Raw genomic sequence first — 16155 nt, 5'->3', positions numbered from 1 at the left:
GTGTAGTAGCCCCAGTATCAAAATAAGTACTAGAATAATAACGGATGTAACTATGGTTATTGACATAAAGTCTCTAATAGGGATGGGGATTATAATTACAATTTCGATGTCGAATACAATGAAAATTAATGCAATCAAAAAGAATTGGAGGGAGAACGGGATTCGGTTCTTATGGAGAAATTTTTTCTAGGGCAGTGTTGGGGGCAAAAGCTAAATTAGAGGTGAGTAATATAAATGAGATTCTAATTATTAGGGTGATTAAAACTAGTGTAATAATGATTATCTAATTCAAACTTTTTAGTTGGAAGCTAATTGTACTTTGATTATACTTAGTAGATAGCTACCTCATCAGTAGATTATTGAGTATAGAAGCAACCAGACCACGTCTACGAAATGTCAGTATCAAGCTGAGGCTTCAAACCCAAAATGATGAAGACTTGAAAAATGAAAGTTGTTATGGCATAGTAAGGAAACTATTAAAAGGGTGGATCCTACAATTACATGTAAGCCATGAAACCCTGTTGAGACAAAAAATGTGGTGCCATAAATTGAATCCGCGATGGTAAAAGGGGCTTCGATGTACTCCCATGCTTGTAAAAGTGTGAAGTATACTCCTAAGGCCAGAGTGATTGCTAAGGCTGATTTAGCTTGTGAAAAATATTATGTAGGAGTCTATGGTGTGCCCATGTAATTGAGATGCCTGAAGATAGGAGGATTGTTGTGTTAAGTAGTGGGATCTGGAGTGAGTTAAAAGGTTGAATTCTTTGTGGGGGCCAGATTATCCCTACTTCGATATTAGGGGCTAATCTTCTATGCAAAAAAGCCCAAAAGAATGAGATAAAGAAAAATACTTCTGAAATAATAAAGAGGACTATACCTCATTGGAGTCCTCTTATAACTTTATTGGAGTGTATGCCTTGGAATGTTGCTTCTCGAGTGATATCTCGCCATCATTGGTAGGCTGATAGAGATAACATTATTAGTCTAATTAATAGTAAAAAGTTAACTTTTAGGTACATTCATCTAATAATACCTGAAGTTATAAATAGGACACTAAGTGATGTTGTTAAGGGCCACGGGCTTTGATCTACAATATGGAAGGGGTGAAAGTTCTTCATAATGGATTTCTGTTGAGTATAAAGAGATTAAAACGATAAAAACGTAAGCTTGGATTATAGCTACTGCTCATTCTAGGGCCAAGAGTAAGAATTGTGTCGAAATAATTGCTCTTCTTTTAGTTAAAGAACTAATTGTTCCTTTGTTACCCAGAAGCGTTAGAAGGAGGTGCCCTGCAATTATATTAGCAGATAGTCGGATAGCGAGAGTAATAAGCCGAATTGTATTTCTAATTGTTTCAATTAGAATTATGAAGGTTATTAAAGCAATTTGGGTGTTGTTGGGGAGCAAGTGCGCAAATATCTTAATTGTGTTATTTAGTCATCCGAATAGTATAAATGTGACTCAGATTGGGAGGGCTAAGCTTAGTGTAATTACTATGTGACTTGTGGCGGTGAAAATAAATGGGAATAGTCCTATTAAATTATTAATTAGAATTATCCATTTTAGTGCGATAATAATTAGGGGTATTCCTTGTGTTGAAGTTCTCCCTAATAGGGCTATAAGTTCCTTAGTTAAGGAGTTTACTCCCTTACTTATTAAAGTATTGCTTTGCGTTGGTGGCAGCCAAAACCATAAGGGTATAATGAAAATAGGGCTAAAGGCACTAATTCAGTTTATTGAGAAATTTTGTGAAGTAGATGGGTCAAAAGTGGAGAATAAATTAGTTATCACTGTCAGTTTAAGTTTTTGTTTTGTTGGATTGGGAGGTTGCTTATAGCCTTCGCATTGAATTTTTGTAAAAACTTAGTACAATTAAAGTTAATCTTATTAAAATGAGGGGATAGAAGAAAAGGCTCGTTCATATTAGGGGGGCTATTTGTGGCAATAAAAGGGGCGATTGCGATTGTATTTTGACAAAATACTGTTATTTGTTAATTACCCTCTGCATTAAGGGGGGACCCATAGGATGGTTTAAGAGATTAATGCTTATACTTTCAGCCACTTAATGATATTATTTATATATTTTCCCAACCCTCTATATTAACCCAGTTGATATAATTTTGTGTTGGGATACTTTCTAGAACGATGGGTATAAAACTGTGTTCTGTCCCACAAATCTCTGAGCATTGGCCGTAGAATACTCCATTTCGTAGGGATTAAAGAGGGAGTTGGTTGATTCGCCCTGGAACAGCATCTGCTTTAATTCCTATTGAGGGCATTGCCCATGAATGGATTACGTCTGTAGCTGAGATTAAAAGACGAACATTAATATTAGTTGGGATTACTATTCGATTATCTACCTCTAGCAGTCGGAAATTATTTCTTAAAAGGTCATTTGTTTGGATTATATAAGAGTCAAAAATAATGTCTTTAAAATCTGTATATTCGTATGACCAATATCATTGGTGCCCCATAGTTTTAATAGTTATATTTGGGTGGTTTGTTTCATCCATTATATAAAGTAATTGTAGCGATGGGAAGGCAATAAAAATAAGTATGAAGGCGGGGATGATTGTTCAGAAAGTTTCAATTTCTTGGCCCTCTAGTAAGAGTCGATTTGAGAATTTATTAATTAATTAATTAATTATTATATATGAAACTAAGATAGTGATTAAGATTAAAATAATTAAAGTATGGTCATGGAAAAAGATTATTTGTTCCATAATAGGTGAAGCTGCGTCTGGGAAGAGAATTTTATTTCAAGTTGCCATAATTGAATACTAAATTTAATTGAGTGTTAGTATGACTTATAGGAGGGTGCTGATGGGTCCATTCTACAGAAGTTGGTATATGGGAGGAGAATACTATGATTCGTTGGGCCACTATACTTTCTCAGATGATAAAAATTAAATAAATTATAGCAATTATGGACAGTGTGGAACCAAGTGAAGATATAACATTTCATGAGGTGTAGGCATCTGGGTAGTCAGAATAGCGTCGGGGTATCCCCCCTAAACCCATGAAGTGTTGGGGAAAGAAGGTTAAATTAACCCCCAAAAATATTAGGATGAAATGTGTCTTTTATCATTTAGGGTTTATAACTAGTCCTGTGAATAAGGGCATTCAGTGAACAACTCCCCCTATAATGGCAAAAACTGCTCCTATTGATAGAACATAATGAAAATGTGCGACTACATAGTAGGTGTCGTGGAGAATGATATCTAGTGAAGAATTTGCTAAGATTACACCTGTGAGCCCCCCTATAGTAAATAAAAAGATAAAGCCTAGACTTCAATACAGAGAGGGGTCTAAATTTAGCTTTGATCCGTGTATTGTCGCTAATCAGCTGAAAATTTTAATTCCTGTAGGTACAGCAATGATTATTGTGGCAGCGGTGAAGTAAGCCCGTGTGTCCACATCTATCCCGACAGTGAATATGTGGTGGGCTCACACTACAAAGCCTAAGATTCCAATAGCTAACATTGCGTACATCATTCCTAGTGTCCCAAACGGTTCTTTTTTTCCTGTCTGGTGTCTAATATGAGAAACTATTCCAAACCCAGGAAGGATTAAGATATATACTTCTGGATGCCCAAAAAAATCAGAATAGGTGTTGGTACAAGATTGGGTCCCCTCCTCCCGCTGGGTCAAAAAAAGAAGTATTAAAATTACGGTCCGTTAAGAGTATTGTGATAGCCCCTGCAAGAACTGGTAGCGAAAGTAGGAGAAGAATTGCTGTAATTTTAATCGATCAGACAAATAAAGGTACCCGTTCAAAAATTATTCCGGGGGTCCGTATGTTAATAACAGTCGTGATAAAATGTACAGCCTTTAAAATTGAGGAGATACCTGCTAAATGCAAAGAAAAAATAGTGAGATCAACAGAAGGCCCGCTATGGGCTTAGTTTCTTGATAGGGGGGGGGGAACTGTTCATCCTGTTCCGGCCCCACTCTCTACTATGGTTGATCTCAAAAGGAAGAGAAAATAAGGTGGGAGTAATCAAAATCTTATATTGTTTAGACGGGGGAATGCTATATCCGGGGCTCCTAGCATTAGAGGGACTAGTCAGTTCCCGAAACTTCCCATTATAATAGGTATAACTATAAAGAAATTATAACAAAAGCGTGGGAGGTTACAATTACGTTGTAAATTTGTTCATTCTCTATCATTGAGCCTGGTTTCCCTAATTCAATTCGAATTAGGATACTCAGGGCAGAGCCAACTATAGCGGCCCAAACTCCAAAAATTATATATAGTGTTCCAATATCCTTATGGTTAGTTGAGCATATTCATCGCGGTAAAATGTCGGAAAATAGGAGGTAAATTGTAAATTTATTGATGGGTTACTCCTTTTACTATGGTTTTATAGTTTAAAAAAATTTAAAATTGCAAATTTTAAGATATACCTTATTAAAGCTTAATTTTGATTAATGTAAACTTTGAAGGTTTATAGTTTTTTAACTTAAAGCCTAAATAGCTTAAGATGATTTGAGGGCCTAATAAAAGGTACAAGATTGATAATCAGTTTTGTTCCTTTTGCAGGTTTGGAGGGCTTTGACTAAATATAGCTAAAGCAGTGTAAGTAATTCGTAGATAAAAATATAAGTTGATTATAGAACTTAATAACATTAAGAGAATTAGGAGGTATCTAGCATTCGCCAGTAGCAGTATTAGGACTAGGATCTTTGGGAAAAATCCAATTATAGGGGGTATCCCCCCTAATCTTAATATCAGCAAGTAGAGGGGTAGTTTTGACCCTTTGAGTATAAATATAGTTTTGTTAAGTGAATTAATATTATGTCTATCCAAAATATTCGATAAAATAGCTAAGGTTGTTGAGTAGACAAGAAAATAAATCATAAAAACTTTTAAGTTAAGCTCTAGTGCCACTAGAAGCCACGCTAAATGGGAGATAGACGAAAATCCCATAATTTTTTTTGTGACGGTTTGGTTGAACCCCCCTACGGCCCCAAAAATTAATGATAACACAATATAAAATAAGAGATTTATTTTAGTTATTGTTAAGGTCACTAGAAGTAAAGGGGTTAATTTTTGTCATGTTAGGATAATAAATGTGCTTAGTCAACTTACGCTTTCTAAGAGCGTGGGGACTCATAAATGCACGGGAGCTGCCCCTATTTTTGTTATTAATGCTAAGAGTGTAAGAGAAGAGGATGAAAAATTTATTTCTATTTGTACGGATCTGATAATAAGTATCGAGGAAGCCACCCCTTGTACAAAGAAATATTTTATAGCAGCTTCTGAGCTACTAATATTTACTTTATTAATGATTAAGGGGATAAGGCCTATCAAGTTTATTTCGAGGCCAAATCAGACTAAGAATCAGGATGAAGCTCTTAGAGAGATTATTGGTCCTAATAAAACTAGTATTAAGAAAACTAGGTTGGCAGGTTTTATGATTATAAAAGGAGTTATTCTCATCGTTAGGTTATGGGCCTAAAAGCTTAGTTAGCTTACTTTTAAGTTTTGGTGTTGCTGCACGGTGCTCTTTGAAGGTACAGGAGATAATTTGTCTTATTAAACTTAATTTTTTCTTTTTAAACCTTCCTTTTAAGAAAAAGGAAAATTAGGTTTTATTATAACTTTATTATTATTGTTAAGCGGTTCAGTTAGGTAGCCTTTTGGGAGGCTATTGTTTTGTTTGAGTTACTGGATAGATTAATTTAAGCTAAAATCTTTTATAGTTGCTCTAAAGTTTTATACGCCTTTTGATAGATTTTGAAGGTAGAAATATTATTTATGTTTATCTAATTTCTTTATATATAGATTAAAGTGAATTAGTGAGCTAAAAGCGTGCCAGCCGCTGCGGTTATACGTAAGGTTTATATAAAGTTTGTTTATGCGCATTTTGGCTATAATTTAAAAAAAAAATTTGGGTTAACTAGTGAAATAGTATCTTTTAATACATTTTATGGTTTGTTGGATGAAAAGTTAGGGTAAAGACTAGGATTAGATACCCTTCTATGCTAACTTCTATTGTTTTAAGGAGTAATTTTAAAATTAAAGAATTTGGCGGTGTTTTATCCTCCTAGAGGAACTTGTCCTGTAATCGATGTGCCCCGATAAATCTTACCTTGGTTTTTATTAAGTAATTGAGTTTATTTACCGTTGTTGTTAGATTACTTAGCTAAATAAATTGTTAGTTTTCATTATAGATAGGTTAGTTTTGTTACTTCAAATCAAGGTGTAGTTTATGCTAGGGTAGAGATGTGTTACTTTAGTTAAGATTTGGATCGTGAATTGAATTTTTATGTGAAAAAGGATTTATTAGTAAATTTTTATTAATAAGATGAGTTGAATCAGGCTCTAGAACATGCACATATCGCCCGTCACTCTAATTTTAATATTAGATAAGTCGTAACAAAGTAGATGTAAGGGAACTTGCATCTAGAGGTTAGAGTAGAGCTTTAAAGCGATTTATTTACATTAAATAGTTCTTTGTATAACGGAGTGCTCTTATGAGTATTTTTTAGTTTGAATAATAGGGGGAATTTGGTTGAATAAGCTAATTATTTTTTTTGCTTTATTAATTTTTTTGAAAAAGTTAGATAAGTGTGAACTGTGAAGGTGTTAAAAGATTTAGTTAAAAGTAGAATTTTTTGTACCTTTTGTCTCAGGGTAGGTTAAAATTTTAGATATATTTTAGTTTCCCGAATTAGAATGAGTTAGGTACTTAAGTGTTAATTGTGACAAAATTAATGGAATAAGTACTTAGTAGTGAGATGCTATTCGAATTTTAGGTTATCTGGTTTCTTTAGAAATTAAAAAGGTAGGTGTTATTCAGATACAAAGAATAGCAAAAGTTTGTTAGGGTTATGCTTAGCATATGATTTTTATATTTTTTTGTTAGGGGTAGTTAGTGAGGCTTAATAGTGGCTTGTTGTTTAATAACATTTTTTTGTTAAGAATTGAAGGGTTATAAAGAGAAGATTTTAGTTTTTAAAAATTGTTCATAATGATTTAATTAGTAGAGATAAGAGCTGTTATTTTTGGTTAAGTTTTAGTTGAATTAGTTTGGATTTAAGTTTAATAGAGGAACTCGGCAATCATTTACCTTAACTGTTTATCAAAAACATTTCTTTAAGAATGGTTATTTAAAGTAAATTCTGCCCCCTGGTTGTACTAAAGGGCCGCAGTAGCCTGACTGTGCTAAGGTAGCATAATCATTTGGTTTTTAATTGAGATCTGGTATGAAGGGATAAATAGGGTATGTCTATCTTTTTTAAATATTTTGAATTTAAATTTTTAGTAAAAATGCTAGAATTAGTCTATGGGACGATAAGACCCTATAAAGCTTAATTTTTTTAGTTTTAAATTTTTTTTCTAGTTTTACAGCTAAGCTAATTATACTGGGGCGGTAGCTAAAATTAATGAAGATCCATTTTTGGTGAAATAAGACTAAGTTACTTTAGGGATAACAGGATAATATACTTTTGGAGTTCTAATCGAAGAGTATGTTTGTTACCTCGATGTTGAATTAATTAAACTGTAAGGTGAAGAAGCTTTACTAGTTAGTCTGTTCGACTATTAAAAAATTACATGATTTGAGTTCAAACCGGTTTAAGCCAGGTCGGTTTCTATCTATAGTTTTTAAAAAGTTTCTTAGTACGAAAGGACCAGAATCTATGAATTATTTATATAATGCTAATTAGTAAAAATTATTTTGGTTAATATGGCAGATTAGTGCGTTGAATTTATGCTTCATTTGTAAGACAATGTCTTTTTTAACAATTTTGTTAAGTGTTGCTTTTTTACTTTATTGAAACGTAAGGTATTAGGTTATATTCAGATTCGTAAAGGGCCTAATAAGGTGGGTTATATGGGTCTTTTACAGCCTTTTTCGGATGGTTTAAAGTTAATGACTAAAGAGCAGATTTGGCCCTTATATAGTAATAAAATGATTTTTTACTTAAGACCGGTGCTAGGTCTATTTTTAGTTTTAGCTTATTGAGCTTTATGTAATTTAGGGGGTGCTGTTTTTTTATCAGTATGGTTTAATTTATTTTTTAGTTTTATCGAGTTTAGGGGTTTATTCCCTTTTAGGGGCTGGTTGGAGCTCCAATTCTATTAATATAATGTTGGGGTGTTACCGGGCTGTGGCTCAAACTATTTCTTACGAGGTAAGTTTGGCTCTAATTTTATTGAGTATTGTCCAGTTGGTGGGTAGTTTTAATTTGGGGGAGAGTTAGAGCTTTTCTTTAGTGAAGTTGGGTCTTTTACTAGTTTTATTAGGAGTGTGGTTTTTATCTTGTTTTGCTGAGACTAACCGTAGTCCTTTTGATTTTGGTGAGGGTGAGTCTGAATTAGTTTCAGGGTTTAATGTGGAGTATGGATCTGGGGGTTTTGCTTTAAATTTTATTGCAGAATATGGCAATATTATTTTCATAAGTTTGTTTAGCTGTTACTTGTTTTTTAATATAGACTTTTTTTTAGTCTTGTCTGTGGTTATATTTTTCTTTTTGTGAGTGCGGGGTTCTTTCCCCCGTTACCGTTATGATAAGTTAATAATGTTAGCTTGGAGGGGTATAATGATATAATTATTTAACAAAATTATTAAAATACCCTTATTTGACCTTTTACTATTTTATGAGATTTAAAAAAAAAATAGTAAAAATTCAAATGAAGAATAACTATATAGTCTTTACTGGAAGTATAGATATGTTAATTCGTTAAATTTAATGTCTATATTAATATAATAGTATTAATAAGAATGTTAATTCTCCCTTTATCTCTTTGGCTTATGGGTGTTCTAAGATCTAGTTTTGAATTAAATAAATCATTAGGTTACCTATATTTGGCTTTCAAAGCAAATTGCTTTTATTTAGCTTAATGACTAGTTTAGTCTATTATCTTGAATCATTATAGCTAGTGGTCTTAATAAGAAGTAAGTGAAGTATCTAATTGTAAAAACTTGTCCTAAATTGAGGTAAGGTTCCTCGATGGGGGAGGCACCAATTCATGTTAATAGCATAATTAAGGTAAGAAAGCTTCAGAATATAATTTGATTTAACGGGTAGAATTGGAGCAACTTGAAAGTTTCTTTTATTTAGGGGTAGTGTTAATAAGATTAAGATTGAAGAGATTAAAGCTAGGACGCCTCCTAACTTATTTGGGATTGAACGTAAAATAGCATATGCAAATAAGAAATATCATTCAGGTTGGATATGAGGTGGTGTGACAAGAGGATTAGCTTGGTTAAAGTTTTCAGGGTCATTGAAGAAATTCGGATCAATAAGGACAATTATAATACCCCAAAATATCTTTAATTGAAAAATAAGGGTGGAAAGGAATTTTATCTAAATTTCTATTTAATCCTAATGGGTTATTGGAGCCTTTTTGGTGGAGAAAAACAATATGGATAAAAATTAGTGCGGTTAGAATAAAGGGTAGTAAAAAATATAAGGTGAAAAATCGTGTTAGTGTGGCGTTAACAATTGAAAATCCCCCTCAAATTCAGATTACTAGATTGGGCCCAATATAAGGAATTGCTGAGAATAGGTTTGTGATAACTGTTGCTCCCCAAAAAGATATTTGTCCTCATGGTAAGACATAACCAAGGAATGCTGTTGCTATTAGTAAAAGAAGAATTATAACTCCTGTTATTCATGTAGCTAAGTTTTTGTAAGAAGCATAGTAAATCCCTCGTGCAATATGGATATAAATACATACAAAAAATATTCTCGCGCCGTTGGCGTGAGAAAAACGGAAAAGTCAGCCATAGTTAACATCTCGTATGATATGGGAGATGGAGTTGAAAGCTATATTAGTATCAGGGGTGTAGTGTATTGCAAGGAAAATACCTGTGGTTACTTGAATGGCTAAACAAAGGATAAGGAGTGATCCAAAATTTCATCAATAAGAAATGTTTGGTAAATCGATTAATGCTGAATTTAAGATTTTTAGAATAGGATGTGTTTTTCGTATAGGTGCTGTCTACTTCCCTGTCACACAAACCGAGGTAGACGATGCACTACGTCGTCAAGCCGCTTCGTCGCCCGGTCCGGACGGGCTACTTCTGCAATATCTAACGAAAATAAAGAGCGTATTACCTCTACTGTACAATACCATATTTACCTCTAAAAACTTACCCGTCCAACTGAAGGAATGCCGCACAATCTTAATCCCTAAGAAGGGCGACCTGCGCAACGCCTCTAACTGGCGCCCTATCACCATCTTGTCGCTCTTCGTCCGTGTGCTCCACAATATCCTGGCTCGCCGACTCTGTTCCGCCCTGGATCTACATGGCGCCCAGCAAGCATTTATCTCCGAAGATGGCTCTATGTCCAACACCTTATTGTTGGACTACTTGGTCAATAACGCTCGAAAGTCCCGTTCCAGCCTCTCGCTAATCTCCGTCGATATCGCCAAGGCTTTCGACTCCGTCTCTCATTGCTCCCTACGACGTGCGCTCACCCGGTTAAACATCGAGCCCGCAATGATAGACTACATCCTAAACTCGTACTCCGAGGCGGATACCACCATCTTCAATGATGGCCGGACCATCGGGCCGTTCGCTCTCTCTAGCGGGGTCAAACAAGGCGACCCCCTTTCGCCGCTTCTCTTCAACGCTCTGATGGATGAGTTACTCTGCTTGCTCCCTACCACTATTGGCGTGCCTATTGGTACTTCGAGAGTAAACTCCATATGTTTCGCAGATGACCTAATCTTGGTTCCCAGTAGCGAGGTGGGCATGCGTGTTCTCTTAGACTGCCTCACGTCATTCATGTCCGACCGGCACTTCTCCATCAACCCATCCAAGAGCCAAAGCCTTATATTCCGGGTCTACCGCGGTCGTGTCACTTCCGTCAATGAACCTACCTTCAGGATTGCCGATATTCCTCAAAATCCTTGTTGATATATTCGCCGCCGTTGTCACTGCGTAGAGATACAATTTTCTTTCCATGGCAAATTTCAACCCGTCGTCGGTAGCTGTTAAACTTTTCAAATACCTCGCTTTTGCGCGTCATCATATGCACTTCAGTATAGCGAGAATAATCAAAAACTAATGTTACAATATACTTGCTGGCTCTTTTGGAAATAGGAGTGACAGGACCAACGACGAACGAGTGAATTAACCGTAATGGCTCAGCTTCACGTGACAGGTTTTTCTTCGGGAACGGCTTTGTTTTTAGTTTCCCAGTCGTACAAACTTCGCAGTTACTGATAATACGACTGTCATTTGGATCAATGCGAAGCGTCGTCTGACCAGTTAACTTCTTAACAGCAGCAGTATGCAAATGGCCAAGACGTCTGTGCCAAAGAACGTCAGTCTCTGATATTCCACCATGGAGGGAGGCTTTTGCAGAAGGTTTAGCTTTCGAAGCCATTGTTTTCGGTATATCTTCAACGTTTTCGTAGAAATAATATAAACTTCCTTCTTTCGTCCCAGTGGCTATTATTTCGTCATCTGTCTGTATTAAAACTTCCTCATCGTGGAACAGTACGTTGACTCCCTTGGAAGTAATTTGTGGCGCTGACAGCAATTTCCCCCGAAGTTCAGGAACATAAAGTGTGTTGAGTAATGTTAGTTCCCAACCGCCACAATCTTTAGTTAAAATTAAACTTACATCTCCTCGTCCAGTCGCTTCTAAAACTCCACCATTTGCAACTTCCACTGTTTTCAGTTCGTCGTAAAATGTAACGAAATTTTCACGGCAAGAGGTCATATGATCTGTGGCGCCGCTATACATCACCCATACGCCAGTACTTTGATAATTCTGGTTGCCCTCAACGCTTTGTGATGTAGTCGAGCGTGTTAGCTTCACTTCTATGAAATTTGGAAGAGCTGTTTTTAGACTTATGTGTAGTTTTCGTTTCAATATCGGCATCGTGGTCTTGACCTTGATAGGGACAACTACTTGCAAAAATGTCCAAATTCCAGACATTTGTAACAACGTCTATCGGAGTAATCGCGATTGTCTTCTTTCGGTAGTGTCTTTGCGCGAGTATCTCTTCGACGTCCGCCTTATGCTTCCATTTTTGTGGAATATTGGCGACCAAATCCTCTATCATTGCCAGAAAATCCACGACGCCTTCCATTTCCTTTGTAATGACTTTGAGTAGCAAGCGCTTTATTACTTTCACTCTGGTTATTGCCTTCATTTGCTGTGGCAAATTCCAATCAACGTTCTTCTTCAACTAGTTTAGATTTTAGTTTCGTCATTGTTAAATAATTGTCATCTAAGCATAGACTCCGTGACACAAATTCATATTCCTTCAGAAGTCCTAATACTGCGAAACCAGCCAACGCAGTTTCTTCTAACTCGAATACAGCATTCTTGACTTTGTGATATAAGGCATTACGCCGTGTTAAATAATCGCCAATGGATTCGTTAGTTTTCGTCTGCGTTAGAACGAAATCCTTCAGTAAAAGTAAGCCGTGCCATGTGTCAAAACTCGTATGTATGGATTTAAGAGTTGCCCATATGTCTAAGCTTTCATCGTTGACGATTATAAAAAATATAGCTATGGCCTTGTGGTCTAATGACTTCTGAGCGGCTGAGAAATCAACACCAAAACCAGAGTCAATGGCATCCCAACAACCCTTTGCTTCTAAAAGTCCATGCGCCCTCATTGATAATTTAATTTTCAATCCTATATTCATCTCCCATAATTATAGTTCCGTTTATTCACTTCTTCAGTATTATTGTCCCTCGTTGGTTCCTAGTGCCTACCTATTACAAGGTTCGAACAAAGCAAATCTTAATACTCGGCTTCTTCGCAGGAGTGCTTTTCTTCACTAAACACTTAACTTTAATGTTGTATTTCTTCTTTAAACAAACATTATAAACGGCCTGGGCCCATAACCTGTTAGTATTTTACTTAAACCTAGAACTTAGGTAGGTAGAAATGTATACAACGAGTTTAAATAAATAAAGACATTTTAGTGACGTCAGTCGGCATTTACAACTTCACTCGGACTAAATAAAAATACGAACATAAAGTACAACAGGGCACGCGATTACACCAAAATACTCGCTATACTAAATTAATAAATTGTTCTTAATTTCAGTCTAATTTAGAATCTACTACTGACACCATTATACGTTATGGTCGAATAGTGGAAAAAGCCTGCAATTAAAACAAAACTGATGGACAAAATGGTTTGGTGACGAACAAGGACAAGTGCTATCGAATAATGGAGGAATGCTGGTCCGAAGTGTTGGAATTAAAATCCACTCAGGAAGAAACCGAAACGAGAATATTTCTTGATGCTAGTCACGCGTCAAAACATGGCTATAAATATATCATTATTCAACCAAGCGACAAACCAAGTCAGATGTTACATAAGGTAAATAACAAAGGTTGTAGACATCTTCGTGTTATTTGCAAGCTAAACAGTGTTCTCAGATCTTATTTTTGTAAAGCTCTAGTCGGTTTGTACGTGTTCACCGGTTGCGACACCGTGAGTGCGCTCACTGGTAAAGGTAAACTTTAAGCACTGGAAATATTAAAGAAATTCCAAGAAACCTTCACAAGACTTGGATAATCTTGGGAACTCCCAGAAGGTTATATTATCAATTTGGAGACATCGTTATTCGAATTCCCAAAAACGAAGCTTTGAAATGCATACTTGATTAGTTTCAACTAAGGGGTGAAGTCTCAGAGGTCAACATGCATCAACCATGAGCGAAGTTAATGAGACTTAAGTTCCAAATTAATCAATAACTCATGTCAAAAGTGAGTGAACGCATTTTTTGTTTTTTGTTTTACTTCAGTGAACAATTCCCAGAACAAAACCAGAGGACAGAGCTCAAAAGGTCAGAATTCTGGTTTTCCAACTGCTGCGAGAAAAGTCTGATTCTGTCCCTAATACGAAGTGATGTCGGAAGCAATATAAAAGAATGCGCTATAAAGTCACTCTCGAATCTCTTATTTAATTAACTTCAGATTATAACCCTCTCTGAAACGCTCGCGCAATGTCGCGAACGAAATTATCATCGCCAACCACACAGATGATCTACATCCCAGGCATTCCAATCAGAAAATGATGGTCAAGCAGCCGTAAATCGTCTTCTGCGTCCTCATGCCGCCTGTTGGTCACTGACTGCCAGACATTCCCAAGATAAGAAAACTGATGAAAGAGACGCATTCTCTCGTCGAACCAGACGTTTCAGGCCAAAACCCGAAGCACTGTCAGACAGTGATTTTATTGATAAACTAGCGACTAGTATGAAGAATGCTTAAGAGCACCACTGCATTACAAAAGCGCAAGAGTCATATTTTCGACAGCTAGAAGATGATGTACAAGAACTTCACTGGGACTATCTGCAAGCAACGCTTCACGATAATGATTTTCAGCAGAGTTGATTTTTTTGGAAGAGGAAAAGCAACTCGAATGGCGAACGCAAGATTATACAGGGTGTTTAATTTTGCCCTTATATAGCATTTGTCTCCAAAACTATAATAGATGAGTTTTGAAATCGGAAGATAAAACTTACCAATAACAAATACTCACTTCGTTTCTGAAGTAAGTTCGCAGCTTGAGAAGGCGTTTTGGCATGTAAATCAATGTATTACCTGTGAGCGTTTCCTCTTGGGTAACTTATTGCAAGGCGAATTTTTGGCCGACAAACTGATTATGCCCTGTCGTGCTTACCTCTTTTCAAAAGATAAATAATTGAAAAAAGTAATATTATTTTTGTGCTGTTTATTCTCAATCAATAAACCCATTAATGGCAATAGAAACTGTGAGCAACAAAACCTACAATGATCACCAAATCGGTACTGCAGAATACTAATTATTACTGGAGATATTTTATTGTTCGGTAGAAAGTTAACTATGTATTTGTCATAAGAGCGAAGGACTATATTAAAATGTCTTTTACCGGTACTCGCTATCCCTCTCGAACTAAAATAATTTCTTGTCCCTAACGCATGATCCTGAGACCTGAAAATATTTACATTATCTTCTTCGCTACAGAGCAATCAACTTTCAAATGCCATTTTATGATCACTTCCAAAAACCAAAATACGTAACCAAGTAGATATTATTTTTCACACGAGAAAAGCGAGAAATAACGATTTTACAATTACATACAGGTCAAATTATTCATTATTCTCAGGACACATTTATTGTTTTAAATAAAATAAAAGAACAAATTTATTTACTTTAAAAAATAATAGTTATTTATTTTTTAAAAATTAACAAATTTATTTAATTTTCTTTAAATAATGAAAATATGTATTTAGTTTATTTGTTGATATAAAATTAATGAACAAATTTATTTGTTTAAATAAAATAAAATAACACATTTATTTGTTTAAATAAACTAAATAAACTAATTTATTTAAAGAAATAAATGAACAAATTAATTAAATTGAAACTGATCGACTTTTACCGAAATCAAAATCCCGATGGTAGCCAGATGACGTGTCAATTCAGCTCTGATCCACAGCAAAAGGTGCGTCATGATCGTTTTTTTTTGTTTCTGCCAATGGTTTCGGAAATAAACACGGTATATGGCGGTATCAACTTTCCTAGAATAAAACAAAATATAAGCAATACCTGGTGTTTGTAATGAACTCTCTTCTACGTAGCGAGTATTACAATAAATTACTTAGATTTTTAAATATAAGAGACGCCTGAGTTTGGTTAAACATCATAAATTACTATTTATTAGAACTCACTAGTTTACCCAACGATACTTTCTTACGCTTAATTGTTCCGCCGCTTGTCTCATATCTTCCCTTCTCTAGTCTCGTCGTCATCTATATCTATTTCTCCTGCACCTCTGGTACTTAACCACTAGAGGTGTTGGAGTTTGCCCCCTCCTGGGGCGCCCTCTATGGCGGTCCTTATAATGTACTTAATGATTATGTGTTTTTTATTTGAAAGTTAAAGATTATAAGAATGAACGATTACTCAAATAAATTTTCGAAGAATTCGTCCGCCCCGTCCAACATTATGTCGAGGGACAACGTTCCTCATCTTCGATTTCTAACATAAAGTTAGCGAGAGGCGGACGGGGCGGGATTGTGGTGGTTCTTTTTTCTCCAGGGCGGACTCCTCGCGCACGTCCGCGTCGTTTAAAATTCGGTCGAAGTCGACGTCTTCTAACTTTTCAAACGGCGGACCGGGCGCTGCTGAGGCCCCAATTGGGTTAGAGTGTGCAATAACTGGTGGCTTTCCG

This window comes from Leiobunum rupestre, chromosome 1, assembly GCF_980474605.1.
Source record: "Leiobunum rupestre chromosome 1, qqLeiRupe1.1.hap1, whole genome shotgun sequence".
Taxonomy (NCBI): Eukaryota; Metazoa; Arthropoda; class Arachnida; order Opiliones; family Sclerosomatidae; genus Leiobunum; species Leiobunum rupestre.
Note: the sequence above shows the minus strand (reverse complement) of the source record.